General features: G+C 39.9%; 1 protein-coding gene and 1 pseudogene across 1 annotated transcript in view; both read right to left on the bottom strand.

Moving 5' to 3' along the window:
* FRMD4B (FERM domain containing 4B) overlaps positions 1-21,669 on the bottom strand; it is a 362,743-nt gene that overhangs the window by 277,561 nt on the left and 63,513 nt on the right. The window lies entirely within an intron of this gene.
* On the bottom strand, positions 10,613-18,459 carry LOC101052425 (RNA-binding protein 43 pseudogene; annotated as a pseudogene).

The following is a 21,669-nucleotide window of genomic DNA, read 5'->3' on the forward strand; positions in this document are numbered from 1 at the left end:
TTTAATGTCTTCTCTTCATACGTATGAAAACTAAGGTTTACAGCAATGAGGCATCATGGCTTACCCATTCACGAATACAAAGACAGAACATGGCAAAGCTGAGACTAGCAACCACTCCTTATAGTTTGTAGCTCAGCAGTCCTCTCTCCTTGCTAGGCTACCTTTCTTCTCTTGTGAGTGGGATGGTTTCCTTCTTATAACCACTAGGTGGTCCTGGCATGTTACAACCTATTCAGATCACTTCCATAATGAATAAATTATGCCAAGATAATTAAAAAAAAAAAAACCACCAGTCCCAGCTTTGTACTAAGGCCCTGGCAACAGCCAGCACACAGCTGTTACCAGGATGCATATTCTCTTTTGACAAAAGACAGGTGGCTGCTTGTGTCATGTTGGTCTGTGATAACATAATGTGCAGAAAGAAAGACAAGCAGGGAAGGAAAGATTTCTTTCCCAGACTCTCACATAAATGGATTTCTTCTTTACATAATGGAGCTCTAAATAAATAAAATACAAAACAAATGTTTACAATATTGTTGAGATAATGAGTTGTGGAGAGATGGCTGTAGAGTTTTATTCTAATTTATATCCTCTCGAGGAAAATGGAATTCAACACAAACTTTACAATCGTAGGAGGAAGAAGGCATCATCATTTATTCCTTTATATGTTTACCAGATATTTACTAAGTGCCAGGCATGTGCAAAGCACTAAGGATGCAACAGTGATTGGAAGAGAAATAGTTTCTGTCCTCACATGAAGTCTACTGGGAAAGGCGGACTGTTAACAAGCATTGTAATAAGTGCGTATATACAAAGAAGAAGACAGCACTGAGGGGGCAACTGGGCGGAGGTGAAGGGCCAGCAGGATTGGCATGCTTAAGTGGAAGGCGCATATGATTTGGAGCTGGACGATAGTGTCAAAATCATTTCTTGGCACTTACCAAGTGGGTGACCTTGAGCAAGTCATTTAGATTTTCTACCCCAATTTCCTTATCTATGAAACAAAGCTAATAATTTCCACCCTGTCAGGATTATGCTAGGTATTGAATTAAAGTCTATTAAATTCCCAGGGAAGCCTGGCACAGAGTATGAGTTCAACACATATTTGTCAAGTGAATGAAAGAATCATTATCAAATACACATTGGCTCTCTAATAGAAAAAGGGGCACCTGGACAGAGACTGATGAAACAGAGAGAAACTAGGCATTAGTCTTGTCTTATACCTATGTAGTGACTGAGAATACATAGCAAATAGAAAATTCATACAGAAGCACATTTCATGGGGCTAGGTCAGGGAGTACTCTACAACAGAACTAACAGAAACATAACGTGGGTCACAAATGAGAGGCACATGTGTAATTTTCAGATTTCTGCAGCCACATTAATAAAAATAAAAAAGAAAATTAAAATCAGTTTAGCAATATATTTAACTTAAAATAGCCAAAATATTATTCTTTTACATATAACCCGTGTAAGTTTACTGATACAATATTTTGCATTCTATTTTTTTTTGTACTAAGCCTTCAAAACCCAGTGTGTGCTTTATATTTACACTACACCTCAATTTGGCCTTGCCATATTTCAGATGCTTGGTTGCCATGTGTGGCTAATGGCTTCCATACCGGACAACACAATTTCGGAAGTGTGGGGATGGGAGAGTTTGTTGAAGACACAGGCAGTAAGGTGGCCTTAGGGAAGAGACGAAGAGATGGACTTGAGTAGATGGGCATTAAAATGCCTGATTTGGTGTTTTTAAAAGCTGTATCTAGGTACAGTGTCTTGTGTTGCCGCACCTTATAGAAGCCTCCTTCATTTGGCTGGCTCTGTGTCAGGGACCCTCTGAATCTACTCCTCCTGGTCATGGGTCATACTCTTGCATTTGGTCCTTACTCTCTGACAGCATCTTCAGGCTCTCAGATTGTCCTTTGCTTCCTGGTACCCTCTGACTTGACACTGCATAAAGCCTGGCACCAGGGGAAAACACGTGTATGTAAAAGCAGATTCCTTGACTGTATAATACAGCTCTAAATAAATAAAATACAAAGTGACACGTGGAGCTACCGAAATCTGGCTCTCAAAGCCGCTAGGAGTATCAGAGTTGTCCTCTAGCCTGTAGACACACACAGAGTTCCGAGTTTAAAAAATCCCAGAAATATTCCCAGCAGAAGACCAATCTCAGTATGGGTTCCCAGCGGGGGAGAGATGGGTACATGGCCTGGCTGGGGGGCATGACATTTGGCAGAAAGGAACTGGAAAAAGGAGGAGATGACCCTTTGAGAGCAAATCCTGGCCAAGTGCATTCTCTAAGGTAAAACGGAGTAAGGAAACCCATGTGGACAAGAAAAGTGCAATGCTGTGTACCAGAACGAAATTGAGATGATGGATAAAGGACAAGGAAGAAAAACAGATGTGAAAGGAGAGGACAGAAACCTAGAAAACAAGAGTCCCTGCAAGAGCTTAGTAACCCCTCACCCAAGCAATTATTGATGTGTCCACCACACCAGGATCCAAGCTGGATTGCAGTGGTGAGCTGGACCCACATCTGCCTCCTCCTCAGGCCTGTACCATCCCTCAGGCCTATACCACCCCACAGCCCAGGGCAACCAAATAAATAAGAGAAGTAGAACAGATGAGGAGGCAGGACACATTATCCTGCTGTATCCAGAGCCATAACAGTAACCACGAAGAAGGAGGAATTTCTGAGTTCAGCAGTATCACCATAGAAACTCCCGTCCCATGTGTAGAAGGAGACACTCCCTGACTCTACTCAACTACCAGCAAGTAGGAATGTGACGCCAAGTGTGGCTAGGTATTTTAATTTTTCCAAAGCTTTAACTATGGACTTTATGTGACACTTTCCAATTTGTTAATGTTTTTAACTATGTCAATAAATTTTTAAACATCGTGCTGGCTCCCACTATGTGAGCCAAAGAAAAGAGACCACAGAGCTTGCAGCTTGAGACTTCTACTCTAGGTTCCGGATCCTGTTCCACAATCATCTGGCCATTTGCAGCTTCTCAGTTCCATTTGGTTCTGAGGCTTAAATCAGAACCATTTGACACCAGTTCCATTTTGCTTTGAGGCTTCATTCAGATTATACACATGAAGGGCTTAGCTTAGTTTCTGGCACATGGTAAAGGCAGTTAGTAGCTGGTGCCGAGTAGCTTCAAAGAACTTCTGAGTTGTACTTCCAACTATTATATAGGGATTGAATCGCAGGATGCCTCCAGAGACAAAATATCTGAAACAGGGTTCCTCTCCCTCATATGGTAGGATTCCCTACCTCTTCATTTCTGTTTCACAGCTTAGATTTATGACACTTTCATTTCCCTTTATCGATTCATGACACTCAATGTGGTTGCACAAAAGAAGTAAGAAAAAAAGGCCAACTGAGGTAGAAGTGTAAGTTGATATAAGTTTTCTAGAAAGCAGCTTGATCATGCTTAGCGAAAGACTAAAAAAAATTTGTATGCCTTTTGACTCAGCTATTCCATTTCAAGGAATTTAGCCTGTGGAAAAAAATGATGGTTCTTCATAAAGGCTTAGTCCCAAAAATGTTTACGACAGTGTAGTCTATAATAGAAACAATTAAGGAAATTAAATGCCCGTAAAGAAGAGATTGGTTGCAAAAGTTATGGTACACTAGAAAGCTGATTTTCCCCCATCACAGCCCTCTCAACACTCTCAGAGCACTTATTATGTTAATTGTGTCTTCTGTAGTAAACTCCAGGAACGCAGGGTCCTTATCTGCCTTCTTCACCACTGTATACACCACTATCTATGAGCTGGCATACAACAGACACAAATGAATATTCAAATAGATATAAGACAGTTTATGTCATATGATTCCATTTTTGTAAAAAAAAAAAAAAGTGTATGTCTATAAGTATTAGTGCTTTCGCCTAGATGGGGTCAGTAAACTAGTCCCTGGACTGGCTAAATAAAGTTTTATTGGAACACAGACACGTTATTTCTACTACATGTTGTCTATGGCTGCTTTTGTACTAAAATGGCACAGTTGAGTAGCTGCAACACAGTTCATATTGACCGCAAAACTAAAAATATTCACTATCTGGCCCTGTAAGATGAAAAGTGCTGACTCCTGCCTTAAATGGTAGAAGTTCCTTTTGTGTAGTCTATTTCACATACATACATGCACACGTGTGTGTGTGTGTGTGTGTGTGTGTGTTTAACAATGAACATGTATTACCAGGAAAAGTTAAAGTTATTTTTGCATAAGAAAGCCAGTAAGGAAGGAACAAAGAAAAAAAGGAAAGAAAGAAGGTATTTATTCATGTTTATTACAGAAAAACATCCACAGTAAGCAAAATTTTTAAGTATGGTATAAATAGGATGGTTATATTTTTCTAATGTCTGGATAAAGAACTGAAAGGAAAAAATGGTTAGCATGGCTGTATCTGGGTAAGAGAACTACAAATGGCTTTTATTTCCTTCTTTGTTCTTAGTTACATTTTCCCCATTTTTCAGAATAAATATGTTTTCCTTTTGTAATAAGAAGAGAAAATAAGTGATATTGAAGATAGAAAAAACAAAATAGTATACATAAAAAGTAGCAATGTTTCTACCAGTCTTTGGACATCTCTTGGGGGTCCTGGGAGTGTGTCCCTTTGGGCAACCTGCTTGTCATTACTGCACTCCACTGAAATGGTAATGTGACCAAAGTTGAAGTGTTAAAATCTTGTGCCACGTTTTTTCTCCTAAATTGTTTATGTTGGCCTACAAACAGAATGGATGTTTTTTTCTTTATAGTTAATCTTTTTAAAATGTCCACTGAATTCCTTCTGAAGCACATGCTTCAGAAGAAATGTTTCTTAGCATTTCTATCTAGATTAGAAAATGTATTTAGGTAAGAAGTTTTCTGACTTAGTAGCCGACCCTTGTAATGTCCTCACAATTATATTTCCCTAATTTCAGCCTTAGCTGAGGTTGACAGTTCTAGCAATATGGACAGTTCCCCCCTCATTCTTCTACCATTTGTCTCTCTGCTTTTAGGAGGAAACAACAGCCCCAGGGGCAGCCCTCAATAATGGAAAGCAGTGGATAAATGCCTCAGCCTCTTGGCTGCAGAGTTGACAGAAAGGAGGCCCTGTTGCCCATAGAAGCCATCTTTCTTGGTTTTTCTCTCTCTTGTTCACCCTCTCCACTTCTTTCTCGTGCTTCCTGGGAATCTCCCCCCAAACTAGCTTCCTGCACCCAAGATACTGTTTCAGGTTCTGCTTTGGAGGAATTCAAACCAAAAGAGTTTGTAAGCAAATGGCAAATTAATAACAAAAATTACACTACAGACCCCAAAAAACACTTACAGATGGAGTCAAATAGAACTCATTGTAGCTTCTAGGATACATGTACTCATTATATGACTATTGATTAGATTTCTGCATTGGGCCACGTGGGCTGGGTATATGATGGTGAACTAGATAGACACAGTCTACGCTCACGGAGCATGAAGCATTAAACAATGATTGTGTGAATTATACTAACAGAAAGCACAGGAAAGAGGGGAAAATAAAGGAAAAACTACTCTAGTCTGAGATTCAGCATGGGTTTCTGAGGAGACAACATTTAAACTGGGCCTTAAAGTAGGGGCTAGCCTAAAAGCAGGGAAGAGCTACAACGTGTCCTCGACATACAAAGACTGAACACGTAAGGCGGCTATTTGATGGGCTAATTAACCATGTTACAGAATTTGAAGATTTCAAAAAATATAGAGCCAGCCGAATTCTCCCCTTTCATCTGACATGGGTCAAATATCCCATGAGTGGAACAAGTGCTTGGATACCTTCAGGGTATTAATTACTGAGAGGACCAAAGTTGGCCACTAAGATTCAAACGAGACTTGGAAAAACACTCTTGTAATCAGAGGCAGTGTACTTGGCAGATTCTACTCTTATTACCTGGGGAGAGTGTGGGCCTTCCATGAGGCAGCAAAAAAACAGTCTAACCTTGAAGCGGACAGGCTGATTTTTTTTTAAAAAAAAGGGTCTGGTAGCATAAAAAAAAAAACCCATAGTTTCTGATTCGCAAAGATGTCACTTAAAATTGGTTTGAAGAATACCTGTCTGCTGATTCACCCGGATGTGGGGAATCAACTCAGAAGAATCTGATCCTTACAAACCTCCAGGGCACACATGCTTCCTGAGACTCTGAATCTGCTTAACTTCCTCCCAAACACACAGTGCTTTATGTGCTAACAAAACGCAATAAATACACCATGGGTGCTTCTGTGTTTATGACCCACTACCTTTTTCCTTGCAGCACTCTTGTAAGAATTTCACTTCATATTTTTATTATTCTCACTGCATACTAATACTTCAAACATTTCAGTAAATTATGGTTCTCTGGTTCCTACTTCAGAATCATTTAACTGATTTAATGAGCTCTGTCTAATTATTGCATTTCACCTTTCTTATTAAAATGCAGCAGTGTTTTGGCTGAAATAGCTGGTAATAGCTCAAATACTTGGAAAGGAAAAAAAATGAGGCTGGGTAATGCAGGGCTCACTATAGTTCATTTTATGCTAGATATAATTTTTAAGAATATATAGATACCTGTATACCTTAAATAATCCACCCATACATTCATTATATATTTATAAAATGCCTGTATGTGCTATGCATTTGTGAAAGATACCAGAACAGCTTTAATGGTGCTTTTTTAGACTGGCAACCTTCTACTGGGGACACAAAACACACTGACTAAAAACTCTTGAGCCAGACTGCATATATTGAAATCTTGGGTTCACCATTAGCCATGTGACCTTGGGCAAAACAATGAACCCATCTATGCCTCAGTTTTCCCATCTGTAAAATGGGAGTTAAAGTATTAACAGTATCTACCTCTACAGGACTGTTGTGGCATTGAATTAGTACCTACCTAACATGTAAAAGACTGCCAGGGATATAACAGGCACTTGCTAATTGTTACCTGTTTTGTGATCCTACTGAATTGTGTTTGTCTATAACAAACTCACAGCAACTGCAGGTGTCTCTACCTACTTATCTATTTAATTAGTTATCCATTATTTATTGTTTACCTCCAACAAATTATAGGATACATGAAGACAGAGACTAAGTGCCCAGTGTCCAGCATTGTGCTTGGTTTATAGTAAGGCACCAATAAATGTTTGTTGAATGAATGAACCAAGGAATAAATGATTGTGTGTCAGCACGCATGACCCCTCTCATTTCCCACAGCCTTTCACTTCAGAGATTTCCATCACACATGTCTATCAAATCCCATTTGTTGGAAATTCCACATGATTTTATACCCAGATGGTGCCCGTGACAAAGAAAAGGCGTTCTGGCATGCGTGAAAGTTACGATGCCAGATGACAAGCCAATTCACTGTATTATTCATCATCAAATGTTGTTGGCCAGAGAACCAACTGCTGTCTGCTGAGTTCCACAATGGTCAAATGAAGAGGCTGATTTTTAACAGAAGGTAGTAGCCTCTTTAGAGAGACAGGGTGATGTGGCAGGAAGATGAGGTTTAAAAAGTAAGATGTTCCTCAGTCTTGCCTCAGATTAGCAAGGTTGGGTAAGTCACTTCACTCTTTGGGCCTCTTGGATTACTGTTTTTGTAAATGGAGGATACAAATTGTCATCAGTAATTCCCAAAACTGGTTGCACACCAGAATCTTCTGGAAAGCTTTTTAAAATACAGTCTCTTTTTGACTAGCAGGAGGCAAATTTTTAATATAAAGGGGCAGATATACCAGGTTTTGCAGGCTATATGATCTCTGTCACAACTACTCAGACTTGACTCTGACATTAGTAACCAAAGCAACCATGGACAATGTGGAAACAAATGAGTGTGTCTGGATTTGACCAACTTGCCCACAGGACACAGCCTCCTGAGCCCTCCCCTCTATGCCATCTGTGGCCTCCCAGCATAAGGGCCAGCTCTCTGCATATTTACAAAAGCTTCTCTAAGTAACCTCAGCAGCAGAGATGTTTGTGGCTCCCTCCAGCTCTAATTGGAGCTGAGAGTATACATTTCTTATTTCCACCATGAGAAATGGCTATTCTTGGTCAACACTATCTAGACAGTAATTCTCATGTTTGTTCAAATGCATCACATTTGAATATTAGCTTTCTACATCTGAAGTTTTTGGTCTCTCAAAATTCAATTTGCTACTCTACCAGAAGTTTAAATCGTTCTTTTCATTGTGTCTAGATCTAAAGCACTTCTCTCTGTGTGTGATATCCCCTGTCAGTTCTTTTTAAGTGACATTTTCATTGTTAAATTGCAAATTAGAGGTTTAATATTATCTCTTTTAGGCAATAAAGTAGCACAGTACACACCTCTACTTTAAGAAACAATAACACTTAAAATTTGAAATTGGTGAGGCATGGTGGTTCATGCCTATAATCCCAGCATTTTGGGAGGCTGAGGTGGGACGATTGCTTGAAGCCAAGAGTTCAAGACCATCCTGGGAAACATAGTGAGACCACATCTCTAAAATAAATAAATAAATAAATAAATAAAAATAACCAGCCTGGGCAACATAGTGAGACCTCCATCTCTAAAGTAAAGAGAAATTATGAAACAGTTAATGGTATTTGTAATGTTTGGGCTAGTATTTCCTTTGTATAGAGAACTCCTTTTCTACTGAAATCATGACTGTCACATGACAATATGTCCTGGATTTTTCCAGGACAATCCAAGTTTTACCTGTTGTCCCTGAGAAATTAACAGAGTGCCACCCTTCCCTCTCAAAAGTGTCTTGTTTGGATGATAAATAACATGGCATCGTTGCTGTAGGTGAAGTAGCCAAAATGATTGCTCCATTTATTTTATTCTTGGTAAGAGGCAGCCTGCTCTGGAGGCCTTCTCTGTATTATCCCAATGAATCCTCACAATATTTTGCTGATGGGTGATGTCCTGAGGTTGGGTTTCTCTAAAAGCAGATCTTGAGACAAGGAGTGAGGGACAAGGATTTTTTCCTGGGAAATATTTCCAGGAAGCATAGGTAGGGAAGTGAGGAATGGAGTCAGGGAAGGGAAGGAAGCCAAACCATGGTGCCTTCATGAACAGTAACCACAGCGCAAGTAAACAGAGCTCGGTCTCGCCGGGAACTGTCTGAGAGACTGTGTGAGCACGCCTCAGAATGTTCCCATGGAGGGGCTAGGAAGCTGCCGTTCTATCCTGCAGTTTTACTCCTCGTTGGTTGAGGATCACTCCTGGAGATGTTCCCTCTCCTTCTCCCATGTCTGGCCTGTCCCATAGTGAGAAGCATCTCACTCCTATGGCTAGAGAAAACCCTTAGGTAAAAGACACAAATAGCCTTGTCAGTGTGCATGAGAACTGTCTGAAGACAGCTTCTGGGGTAGGCCCAGGGCCACTAACAGCACAGCTACAGAAAGACTGAGGCTTGGCAAGGTTAAGTCACTTGCCCAAAGCTACGTAATTGGTGAGTGGTGGAGACAGAATCTTGACTCACGCGTTCTGGCTCTGCAGAGCTTACCCTTAACCATGCATAGATCTCCTCCCTGTGCCTACCCCTGAGTCACTCATACAGCACCCAATATCTGTGTGCTGGCCTTGTTTATGGCCTGAGAGGCCCTGGCAATGGCTTGCTGTACAGTCAGGTAGCCAAGGCCTCTGCCACAGCCACCGACTGAGATACTTGTGGCAGGTGATTCCTCCTGGCCTCTCAGGGAAATGACCGATGAACTCTTCTTCCTCTACCCTCCCCCAACATTTCTCAGAAGCATAATAATTTCATATGGCTTCTCCCAAGACACCCTTGGAAGACTGTTCAGTCCGCTTGTCACAAAGTCAGCTTTCTCATCTACGATGCACTTCCTTGTATCGGCCTCCTCACCCTCCATGCTCACTCTTTCTATTCACACTCAGATCTGCTTCCCTAGAACCACACTCTTCAATAAAGCGTTAGTACCCAAGCTTTTACTTCATAATGGAACATAATCTACATGCAGTAAGTTTTGAAAAATGCCTACACCTATGTGACCCACTCCCGCATCCAGATCTAGAGCAACCATCAGTCCGGGAAGTTTCCCGAGGCCCCTGGGCAGTCAATCCACTCTTCTCACATTTCTGGGCAACCACCGTTCTGATTTATTTCACCATCAACCTTTACCTGACCTAGAATGTTATGAAAATGGAGTCGTAGAATCGAACCCATACACTTTTTCCTGGGAGATCTGTTTTTCAGGGAACCTGGGTGAAGACTTAACCTCTAACTTGGTATGTTTTGAGTTTTTCTCATAATTCTGGTCCATTGAAGTACATATACCACCTCCAGGGGAGACCAAAAGAATTATAAATGTTGGTATTTAAAGTTCATGATGAAAATATTTTCATTTACTGAGTCATATTCAAAGCAATGACATAAGTGCATTATAGATCCTAATTTTTTATCTTTGTAAGTCTTTGGGATAACTTATTTTTGGCTTATAGATTAGCAAAATAAGGCTCCAGTTGGGCTGAGTAGCAACTTGAGATGGCATAATGTAATACAGGCAGGATTGGGATTTTAGCCAGACCGCATCTGATCCCAAGTCCTATGCTCTTTCATAAAATACTTTACTTATAAATTATCTGAACAGAAACCCCCCAACTATTAGTAACCATGTCTCTAAGGAAGTCCATAAGCAAACTTTGGTTCAGGATGCATAAAGCTAAAGGGACAAGGAAATTTGCAAAAGGAGGGCTCTCTCTGCACAAAGAAATTACTGCCTCATCTCCTGAGTAGAGCTTTAAAAGGCGCCACTCAGATCTATTAGAGATCTACCCCACAGAAAGATTATTGGGTATCACAGAAGATGATCGATCACTTATTCCCACAGCAGGCAGGTTGCTGAAACACTACCCTGGAAGCAAGAGGGAGTAAGTGGTAAATAGGTGAAGCCTCACCTTGATACATTTGGAAAAGTACACTATACCCTTTAGTTAACTCACGCATCCATTCGAACTTATTTATGGGGCAACTACCGTGTCCAGACTCTGCTGCTCTCAATTCTGAGGTTATAGCAGCAAACAAGCCTGACTTTCTGAATAAATGATCAATTGATTTGTATTAAACTTTTGCTTACAGTAATTTAAAATACATGCTGGTCACTTTTTTTTTTTTTTTTGCCTATTAATACCTATTCTGTCAGAAATGGGAAGGGTATGTTGGGCAGGAGGTCTGGTAACAGGACAGAGGTATTTTTTGACCATTTAGACAGCACCTCAAAATTATGCTAGCTTGGCAAGTCAGTGCAGTAAGATAACAAAACATCAGCACCCTTACCCATAGACTATCTGGAGGTCAGAAAGTAAACTGTAACCTATATATGATTACTAAGGCTGATAAGACCTGGAAACGGTGTTTTTCTTTTCTTTAAAACATGAAACTGGGACTACAGATTAAGACCATGCAATACTCAGTATGCAACCGTTTGCAAATGTTTTAAATTGCAGAGAACCCTTTCCTATAGAAGTAGTCCTTCTAGGACAGGAAGAAAAAAAATGACAGAATTAGAATATCACTATTTTTTAGCCGTTAATGAATTAATGGATCCATCACTGATTGCCAGTATCCCAGAGTGACCACCTGATGCAATGGGGCTATATCAGTAAATCAGTCTTGAGAAACAAAATTGAACCTGAATCTTATCAACTATCTCGATCCAATTACCAATGAGCATCACACAGAACACTGAATTACAACATGGCAATGAAATTAGCAAAATCCAGACTGTGAGAAATTCTGCAGGTTAAATAACCAATTTTCTTCAATGTCTAAACTGCAAAAGGAAACAACAAAAGAGATGGAGGGGAAACTTACAGATTAAAATAGGCTTTATAGACATATCAACCAAACCCCAAAAGTTGATGTTATTTGGACCTTAATTCAAAAACAATCTGCAGAAAATACAGAATGCCACGAGACATTTAGGTTAACATTGACAGGATTATTCTTAAATGTTAAAGGTGTAAGATTCTCTTTCTGAAAAATAGTCCTTATCTGTTGAGGCTACACACTGAAATATTTTCAGAAGAAATGATATGATATCTGAGATGTGCTTCAAAATAATAACTGGGGAAAAATGGGGTACTGATATAGCACAGTTGGCCATCAGTGGATAATTGTTGAAACTGTGTGCTGGATACAGGAATGATTATCATACACTTTGCCTTTGTTTATGTTTGTAGTTTCTTATAACACAAAGTTAAAACTAACAAACAGAAAAGCAAAAAACTTCTTTTTTTTGAGATAGGGTCACTCTTCTACCCAGGCTGGAGTACAGTGGCTCAATCATGGCTCATTACAGCCTTGACCTCCTGGGTTCAACTGGTCCTCTCACCTCAGCCTCCTGAGTAGCCAGGACTACAGTGATGCACAACCACACCCAGCTAATTTTTTTTTGTTTTTATTTATTTATAGAGTCAGGGTCTTGCCATGTTGCTCAGGCTGATCTTGAACTCCTGGGCTGAAGCCATCCAATTACCTTCACTTACCAAAGTGCTGGGATTAAAGGTGTGAGCCACACATGCCCGGCTAGAATTCTTTTAAAAAATAAAACCTTAAGTAGAATCCCAGTCTTCTGGGCAAAGTGAAAGTTAGAAAGCCAGAACATGCTTATTTGTCCCCATCTCCCTCAGAGGTCCTAAGGCACTGGTGAGACGGATAGGACATGAGCTTTGGAGCCAACGAGAAGTGGAGGTACTCCCTGGGTCTGCAATTTGACGTGCCATTTTGGTTCTCTGACCTCAACTTTCCTATTTCTGGAAATAAATGCTTCACCAAGAAGCATTTGTGACTTAGTAAGAGAGCTAAGTGAGTGGTAAGTAGCATGATTTGGACCCAAATCCATCTGCCTCTTAAAATCCATGCTCACAACCACCATGCCACAGTCTTCTATAGTGGCACCCCACTGTTTGTGAGTTGGCTACGGAGATTCACAGCCAGTAGAGACCTAGGTTCAAAAAAAGTTGTTTCACTCACTGTAGGCAGTAAAATCTATGGTCCCCCAAATCAAACTTCCCATGTTTGAATCCGAGCTCTTCCATTACCAGCTATGACTGTGAGCAAGTCACCTGACCTTGTCAAGTCTTCATTTTTTAATCTATAACATAGGTTAATAAAAGAATGTACCTAGAGTTTTCTGTGAGAAATAAGCGACACAATCACAACACAGTGTCTCAGCTCTTCTCAATCCCAATATATACCTCCCACCTCCAGAAGAAGAGTATGACTGGTCGTCCAAGCACCACATTCTCCTGATCATGATGGGTTTAGGCATGGTTACAGAAACCACGCTACGTACATGGGATCCTAGCAGGGGACTTTCCGCTGCAAATACTGAAAAAGAGAGTGCCCTTTCCTCTTGGAGACTGAAGAATTAGGAGTCAGCCAGGAACTGTCAGGCACTGACCAAGGTGGAGAAAAGCAGAACCAAGAGATGCACTCACCTGGGCCTGAAGCTACCCCAGGAAGTTTTAGTCACACCTGCAATATATTCTCCTGTTGGTCTAAGCCATTCGGAACTGATTAACAGAGTTTTTGACAAAGAGCAACTATGTAATAAATGTTAGCTAGCCTTGAAATATAAAAACAGATCAAATTTTTCCTACTACCTTTTACTCTGTTGCTTTGCTTGGGTTATTCCTTTTTATTTAAAGTTTTTTTGCTTTTTTTTTTTTAATTACAGGTCATTTCAGATACATGCAAAAGCAGAGAAAAAAGCAACAATTATCAACTCATGAATAGTCTTGTTTGGACTATGTCCCTCCCACTTATTTCCTTTTTCATTTATATTTTTCAGATCCTTTTATTGTGCTTTCTTGTGTCATAGACACCATTGGTGGCCTACCCATCATACCCCCAATTATTCCACCCAGTGATGTTTATTTCTTAACCTCTCCCATGCAGCCAGAGATATGGACCTGTTTGTATTTAAATGCCAGAGTTGGACCTGTTTGGTCTAGGGGTAATTTCATTTCCCTTATCAGTAACAGGGTCAGGAATGCAATAAATATTGGGTGTTGAAACATGAAAGGGACACTACTGGAGAAGGGAGATACCTGTGGACAATTTTCTACTCTCCTAAGGAACAGCTACAAAAAATTTTTCTCTCTTTTTCCTATGAATACTATCCTGTCTGGATGTGATGCTCAGAACTGGAGCAGCTATATTTGCTAGATGAAGCTATTTCCAAAGATGATAGAGGACAGGAGGAAGGAAGCTGAGACCTTAATAATATTATTCAGTGACTGAGTCAAGCAAGCCAAAGGCCTGCTCCACCTCTGGACTTGCTGTTCTGAGAGTTAAAAATCTGCTTCATTGTGTAAGTCTGTTTGAGTCCAGCTATCTGTAATTTGATGTTGAAAATATCCAACTTTGCCATCCGTACAGACCTATGACCTGTATAGTCTGAGTTTCAAAAGCTGAGTAAGGAATCATACTGGGATGATGTAGCAAAGAAACCCTAAAATACACTGACTTCAACCATATGGAAGTTGATTTCCTTCTCATGTTAAGAGTTTGCAGAGGTGTTCCTGGACAGGTTAAGGCAGCTCTGCCATCATAGGGCAGAGTTTTGTTTGTCATCCTTAGCATCCAGCTTCCCTCTTCTCATCTCAGCCAGCTGCTCTGATTCCTACCAACAAATACACATTCTGGCCACTGGGAGGAAGAAAGAGACATACAGGCACTCAATCCCTTTAAAAATAAAATCCATAGATTAATCTCGCACATCTCACTTAGTGACATGGCTGCAACCAACTGCAAGAGAGGTTTGGGGATGTAGTTGTTATTCTGGGTGGCCATTTCCTGGATCTATTGCTACAAGGAAAAGGTAGAAATGAATATTGGAACACAGCTACAATGGTCATAAAGAGTCATCAGAATGCAGTATAGGAAGTCTCAGTTACAGAAGAACCAGAGAGGGTTAATTTGATTTGGTTCAAAGGACTCTTTAATTAAAACAATTCAGAAATGAAAGCAAAATGTAAAAGAAATGTTCTTAAGTGCCCCCACAACATGATTTAGCAGAACCTATTTGCTTAGATGTAGGTAAAACTACACACCCCTTTCATCTCTTCTTTTTAGGTAAATCCCAGAAGGATCTCAACAATCAGCAATACCTTGTTGGCCCAGTTTATTACCTTGCATATGTGAAGTAACTGAACTTCACTGATTTTACTTGAGTTCAAATCTCTGTTCCTCAGCTAAACTGCACGATAGTGGTTTAATTATATTCTGCTCACTGGTCACCAGTATCCCATAGCAAGCTCCTGCTCTACAAGATTATTATTAATCACAGTAATTCAATTTATGGAAAAGTAAAGACAGACAAATAGAGAAAAATGATAGAGCTAAGAGCACAGTATTTTACAGCCCAGCTGAAATGCCTGTTGATAAAGGCTTTGTATAGTTAAGGCACAAGTGAGACTTTGATTTAGCAGCAGCAGGTTTTAAATGATGCATGAGAAGCCACCAGAGCAAATCCCTTTCTACATGGTCCCCTCAGGGTCAAGTACCTTGTTTCAATTATAATTTCACCAAATTGCTGTGTTGCAGCAAATGTTTCAGATTAACAGCACTATAGCACAGTTCTCTGTGGGACAGAATCAGAAAATCTAGTTCAGAGGTTTGTTGAAATATAACCCAAGACACCCAGCTGCAAAACACATTAGAGACTCCAAGATGATGAGAATATTTCTGATCAGTATTCTCCAAAGAGATTACTTTTGCAGAAAACAAGTTTATTATTTATGGTGGTAAATAAGATTTCTCAATGTAGCCAAAAGAAGTTTCTTGCAATTACATTGAGAAGGCACCATAGTGCAGTCCATTATGGAAATCATATTTACATTAATAGGGAAAGCTTTTGTTTTGCCAAGATGTGTATGTCTTTCTAAGGCATACTCATTATGAGTTTGCAAGGAAATACTAAAATGTTTGGCTTGTCTTCTCATTCCAAATGACTCTATTCCTTGGGGAAGCATTCTGTATAGAAAACACGATTTTGCAAGTTCTACTTCAAATTACCACTCCAGTATTTTTTAAAATTTAATGTTTTATTTGAGAAGAAATAATTTCAATTCTAGGTGGTCTTTGGTGTGTCCAAAGAACAAAGAGAAGGTTGAGGGTTTTATTTAAAATGAAGAAAGTTACTTGTGATCTTAAGGGAAAGTTCATTGGTATTAGCAAAGCTCTAGGGAGCTGGTAAGCTTCAACTGATGAGCAATGGCCATAGGTGAAATTAGTCCTAGATTTGCAACAAGTTATCTTAGTAGATGTAGACAAAACCAGTCTCAGGCTACAGCAAGCAGTTTCAGTAGCCAGGCTCACAGAGAACTACATTCTTGGGGCAATGTTATACGACCCTGTACTTCTCCCCAGACCCCAGCCCAGCATCTTGACTCTGTTTTAGTTGGACATGGCAAGAACAACCCAATCCATATGATCAATTTGCACAATTATAACAAGAGCATCAACATTTTATGTAAGCACTTAGGCTAAATAATTAGTAGTAAAACCAACCCACATGACCAGCAGGCTTGAAACAATAGAGTTTAGTTAAGTAATGATTACCTGCATCAGAAATACTGTCCATCTAAGTAGTTTCCCAAATGATTTTTGCCAGCTCTCTAATTCTACATGGAGTAAACCAAACTTTAAACGTTAAGAAATTGCTCATGGCAGAATAGCTATCTTCCAGACTTCTCATATGTTAAGGCTACTTCTTTTTCTAATAATTGGAGTTACAGAGAAAGTAAGATTCTTTCAAGGTTTAGTGAGGTTTTTTTCAAAGTTTTATTCCTTAGATAATATCTTTGTAATCATATAGACTGGGCTAAGCCCCAGCCTCATTCCTTGTCAGCTGGATAACGTTAAAAACTGTTTCAACTTCTCCAAATGCTAGTTTTTTCAGCTATAAGATGAAGATAGTTAACGTTGATCATGAAGGGTGGTCATAAGGATCGATGAGGTAAGGTATGTAAAGCTAGGCTCATTCATGGCAATGGTCACTGCTCAGAAAGAGAATGTAGCCCTTATCACTATATTGCTGAGATTTTATTAACAAACCTTTGCCCTATTAATTTCATGCCCCCTTTTAAAAATAGGTAAGTGTCAGAAGAAGATCCTGTAATGACAGTGTGTATCCTATAAAGGTTAATTAGGACCCTGAGGTATCTCAAACTTAATTGTTTATATGCACCTTTAATGATTCTTTTCTATTTACTCCTCCCCTTTTTATTCCAAAATAAATGTCTCTTTTCTAAGCTCTAAGTGAAGAGCATGCGACCATTCCTCAATGAACTCCTTTACAGGTTTTGGGTTGTTTGGCTGAGAACCAGCTTGAGTACTTTGTAGACAAACTGTGGTGATTTCACCATCCACCCTCTTCTGACTCAGAATATGGATTTTTTTCAGTGTGCTTTCAAAAAATCCACATTTCTGTTTCAGATAAAGTAAAATGTCTGTGTTGAGAACAGGTGTTTCTCCACTTCTAGAGTCTCAGGTACTAAGGTCCTGACTGACTCCAAAGAGTAATTGGTTCTCTGTAGATTCCTTTGGGGGCTCTATGTATTCTACTTTCTCCCCTCACTGGTAAAATTAGTCTCTCTCTCTCTCTCTCTTTATTTTTTTTCTAAAAGAGAACTTGCTTTTACTCACAAAGATTCGTTTGGAGTCTTCCACTAGCTTCCAAAGGACTGAAGCTTAAAGTTGGGATTTTCTTTTTCAGGTTCATCACCAGAATTTCTAGAGTAACTTCACTCCCCAAAACAGAACGATCAAGAATAGCATTTACAGAACTGAAGACCTTGTCACTAAAATGAGAGACTATGAGTTTAGCATGTCAGGCCATCCTTGCTAGCTGGTGTTTCTTTTGTCTGATGACATTCTCTGCAACTTTTTTTTCTTTGTGTATTACATATGCAACTCCCTTGGTTTCTGTCAGATATATCACATCTTCAACATCTTCACCCTCATTCTTAATATCTTGGAAGTGCCTCTTCACTAATATGGCCAATAATATGGCCTCTTCACTAAAAAGGCCAACCAAAAGACCAGCAACTACAACTGTTCCTTCAAAGCTTTGGATTCCTTGGCATTCAAAACTGATGCCCTTCCGACGTTTCCATTCCTGGCCAATGCACCAAAATGTTCCAGTTTTGCCAATGCACCACAATGTGACAGTCTCTCATAGCCTGTAGCCTGAGATATTATCTGAAGTTCTTTGTCTCACTACCAAGAAAGTTAAGGAGCGTGGACACCAAGGGTAAGGTTGGAACAAAAGTTTAACAAGTGAAAGAAGAAAGCTCCCTGCTACAGAGAGGGGACCTGGAATAGCATTGCCACCAATCCAGTTGTAAGAGGACATCCCATGGGGACTTGCCGTGGGTCAAATGTTCATGTATTTCCATATTGGGCATATTGGGAGTAGAGAGCTCCAAAGTATCAGAAGCTTGATCCATACTGATGGCTGTAGTAGCATGTCCAAGCCTTGAAGTGAGTCTTTATTTTTCTTTTTCTTTTTTTTTTTTTGGCAAGGGATGGAAGGGTGGAATCTTATTTTTGACTAATTCCTCTGTGCATTATTTCTAAAGAAGTAAATTTGGGATCCAACTTCCATACAGTGGGGGTTATGTTCATTCATCCCACTCCTTATGATTCTAAATTGAAGAGAAAGGATGTTCCCCAAAGGAATGAAGGTTAGAGGAACATCTTTAGCCCTTTCTCCAGGAGTAATTTATCTGACAAGGATGGCAGAAGACCAATTATTGGCCTCTGCTTTCTTTGGCCTTCTCTCTTCCTATACTGCACACCTCCAGCAAGCATGTATGCATTCTTGGGCTTGACAAGGGTGAGGTCAGGTGCAGTCTTCCAACCAACTGGTGGCTCTGTCCACCCTACTAAATCAATTCTTCCCAAGCTTAGGCTCCAAAGTCCAGTTTCAGGGTTAGAAAATAATAAAGTCCATTTTGACTTCCAGTCTAAACTACATTCTACAATATGGCTTCATTGGCAATACAGCGCATAGCTGAATCTCCATCTCACTCCTTATCCTGAACCTGAAGATTTGATTATCTCCCACAAACCCCACACCTGATATGGTTTTCATATAGCCATCTTACATCTGACCCTAATTTGCCTCTCCAGCCATATCGATCTTTTAATCATCCAAGTATATGTACCTTTATTTTCCCAACATCCTTAGGTTTTCATGTCCACTGAAGATTCAACTGGTGGCTTATAACCCACCCATGTGGGCATTCAGAGTGTTGTTTAATAATGAGTTTAATATAACTAATGTAATTTATAAAAATCTGTCATTGCTGAATGTGACATAAAAATTTAGGTGAAAAGCAAAGTAGCTTTGGGCAAGGGGTTGAAGAAGTGACCCTATGCAAGGTTTAGTCAATAAGGATAATATCCAGTAAATTCAGCAAGACAAGACTGCTTCTACTAATCCCACCTCTAGCAAGTGTTATTGATCTTTCAAGGGTTCTCTCTTAGGCTGCCCAGATTTCTCCCATCACAGCCTTCTCCCATCCTGCTATGTAACTTCTTTTCTCTCTCTTTTCCAACCTTCCCTACACAATTCAAAAGTTAGAGATGCTCTACAGTCATCCAACTTCTCTTCTAAACTGCAAATGTGCAAGGGATGGTAAAGCCCATCAGTGATTTATACAGTGATCTGAATTACTTGCTCTCCTTTGTTTTCTCATCTTCAGTCTGGTCTTAGCTCAGGTATTGCTATAGAGTCTTGAGTACATGTGACAAAAACCTGTTCTAGCAAACTAAAGTTAATCAGAAAGGAAGAAAGAAATGTATTGGAAAGGATTTAGATAGCTCCTAGAATTAAAGGTAGAGTGAACAATGCAATTCTGGCAGGGCAGGAACCAGGATATGTCTGGGGAAATTCAGTAGCATGAAGTCACAAATGATCATTCCAAAACTACCAAATGATCACCTTGAGTCAAGTTCCTGAGTATTGCTGCTCATTCCTGCAGTGGGACTCATTGTTTTAGTGTGTGTTCAATGGGGAATTGGGGATCACTCTGTGACTGACAGTTTAGTAAAATCTCCAGCCCAAAGAAAGGAAAACCAGGGGAACAGTGGAGTTCTTGGTACTTCATCTATGAGCATTTCTGTCCTCAAAGCTACAAGTCTAAATGCTGCATAATATGATTACAACAGCAAATGTTCAACACTGCAAAAACCAAAGAATTACAATTAAAAGATATGTTCCAACACCTTGATTGTTTTAAACACTGGAACACGGCTGCCAATCTTGTGTGCTATTATTTGTCCATTCAGTCACCATTTAGATATATCAAGCACATGCCACATGAGGGGTAAGAGTGAACAAGATAGACAGGGTTCCTGCCTTCACAGAGACTGCTATCTGGTGTGAAGAGGGGCTGTTTAACAAGCGCTTAAACCAGGGATAAAATGCTATGAAAGGGGAAAGGGGGGATGGTAAGATAGCCTGTAGACAGAGCAAGTCATGTAGTCCAGGAATTCTAAAGGCTTTGGGAAGAAGTGGCTTTTAAGCTTAGACCAAAAGAATGTGTTCGAGGGAAAAAGAAAATGTCTCGGTGTTGGTTCCTAAGTCACACAATACATAGCAATGTGACCTCAGGTGTGTGCCCTTACCTCTTAGGGCCACAGTTCTTAATGTATAAAACAGGGCCAGGTTATTACTTACCTCGTTAGTGCTGTTGTGAGGATCAGAGTCTGATGTATCAAAAGCTAATTTCCTGACCTGTGACTATATTTTTTCTTTGCTTGTAATAGTGTTGGTTACTGAACAAGACTTAATTATATAATGATCATTTGTTACCTATCAGGACTTTTTTTAGTTATAGATGAATGAATCTAAGTATGACAGTCCCTAAGCGAAAAAGGGAAATTTAGAGAGACGATTTTTCGTATTTTATGTAACAGTTAGGCAGTAAGAATGGCAGGGAGCCAGAAATTGAAACTGACATGTAGAAAGAGTTAATCATCTTGGCTGCATTTGAGCCCCCTCTTCCTCCCTGCCATTCTTACTGCCTAACTGGGGGTTCAAATGCAGCCAAGATGATTAACTCTTTCTACATGTCAGTTTCAATTTCTGGCTCACTGACTTTTCCTATAAGGAGGAAAACTTGGCCCCAGCAACTCTCAAGCTTCACCTTTCACAACCTCAGTCCCTGCAGAAAGAAACTCTCAACCTTTAGGATCCCACATTCAAGAATCTGATCCTAGAGAAGGGCTTCAGTTGACCTTGTTGGAATCAGGTACTCGCCTCTGGATAAACTAGCAGTCAGTAGAAAACAGGGTACTACAGTATAAAACAGTGGGTCCTACAGCAATCAGGGAAACAGGGCTTAACAGAGCCATTCTCAAAAGAAGGAGACACAGGTCAGCCAAGCAGAAAATCCCACAAATGTAGGCTAGATTTTTTTTTTAATGCAAATTCCTTCTCTAAAATGATGCTAAAGCTGCAACTAATTGAATAAACAAAGCACACAAAGTCTCTTAAAAGCTAAAATTCTGTTTGGGGACAAAAATCTTCACCTGGGTTTTAGAAATCACTGAGCACACATTCATTAGTTTTGCTCATGCAAAAGTTTTCCTGCAGACCTATAGTTCAATGCCCAAAGCAAATTCCTTAGACTCTTGCTTGCTTTAAAGGG

The sequence above is a fragment of the Saimiri boliviensis genome, chromosome 8 (assembly GCF_048565385.1).
Source record: "Saimiri boliviensis isolate mSaiBol1 chromosome 8, mSaiBol1.pri, whole genome shotgun sequence".
In the NCBI taxonomy this organism is placed as follows: domain Eukaryota; kingdom Metazoa; phylum Chordata; class Mammalia; order Primates; family Cebidae; genus Saimiri; species Saimiri boliviensis.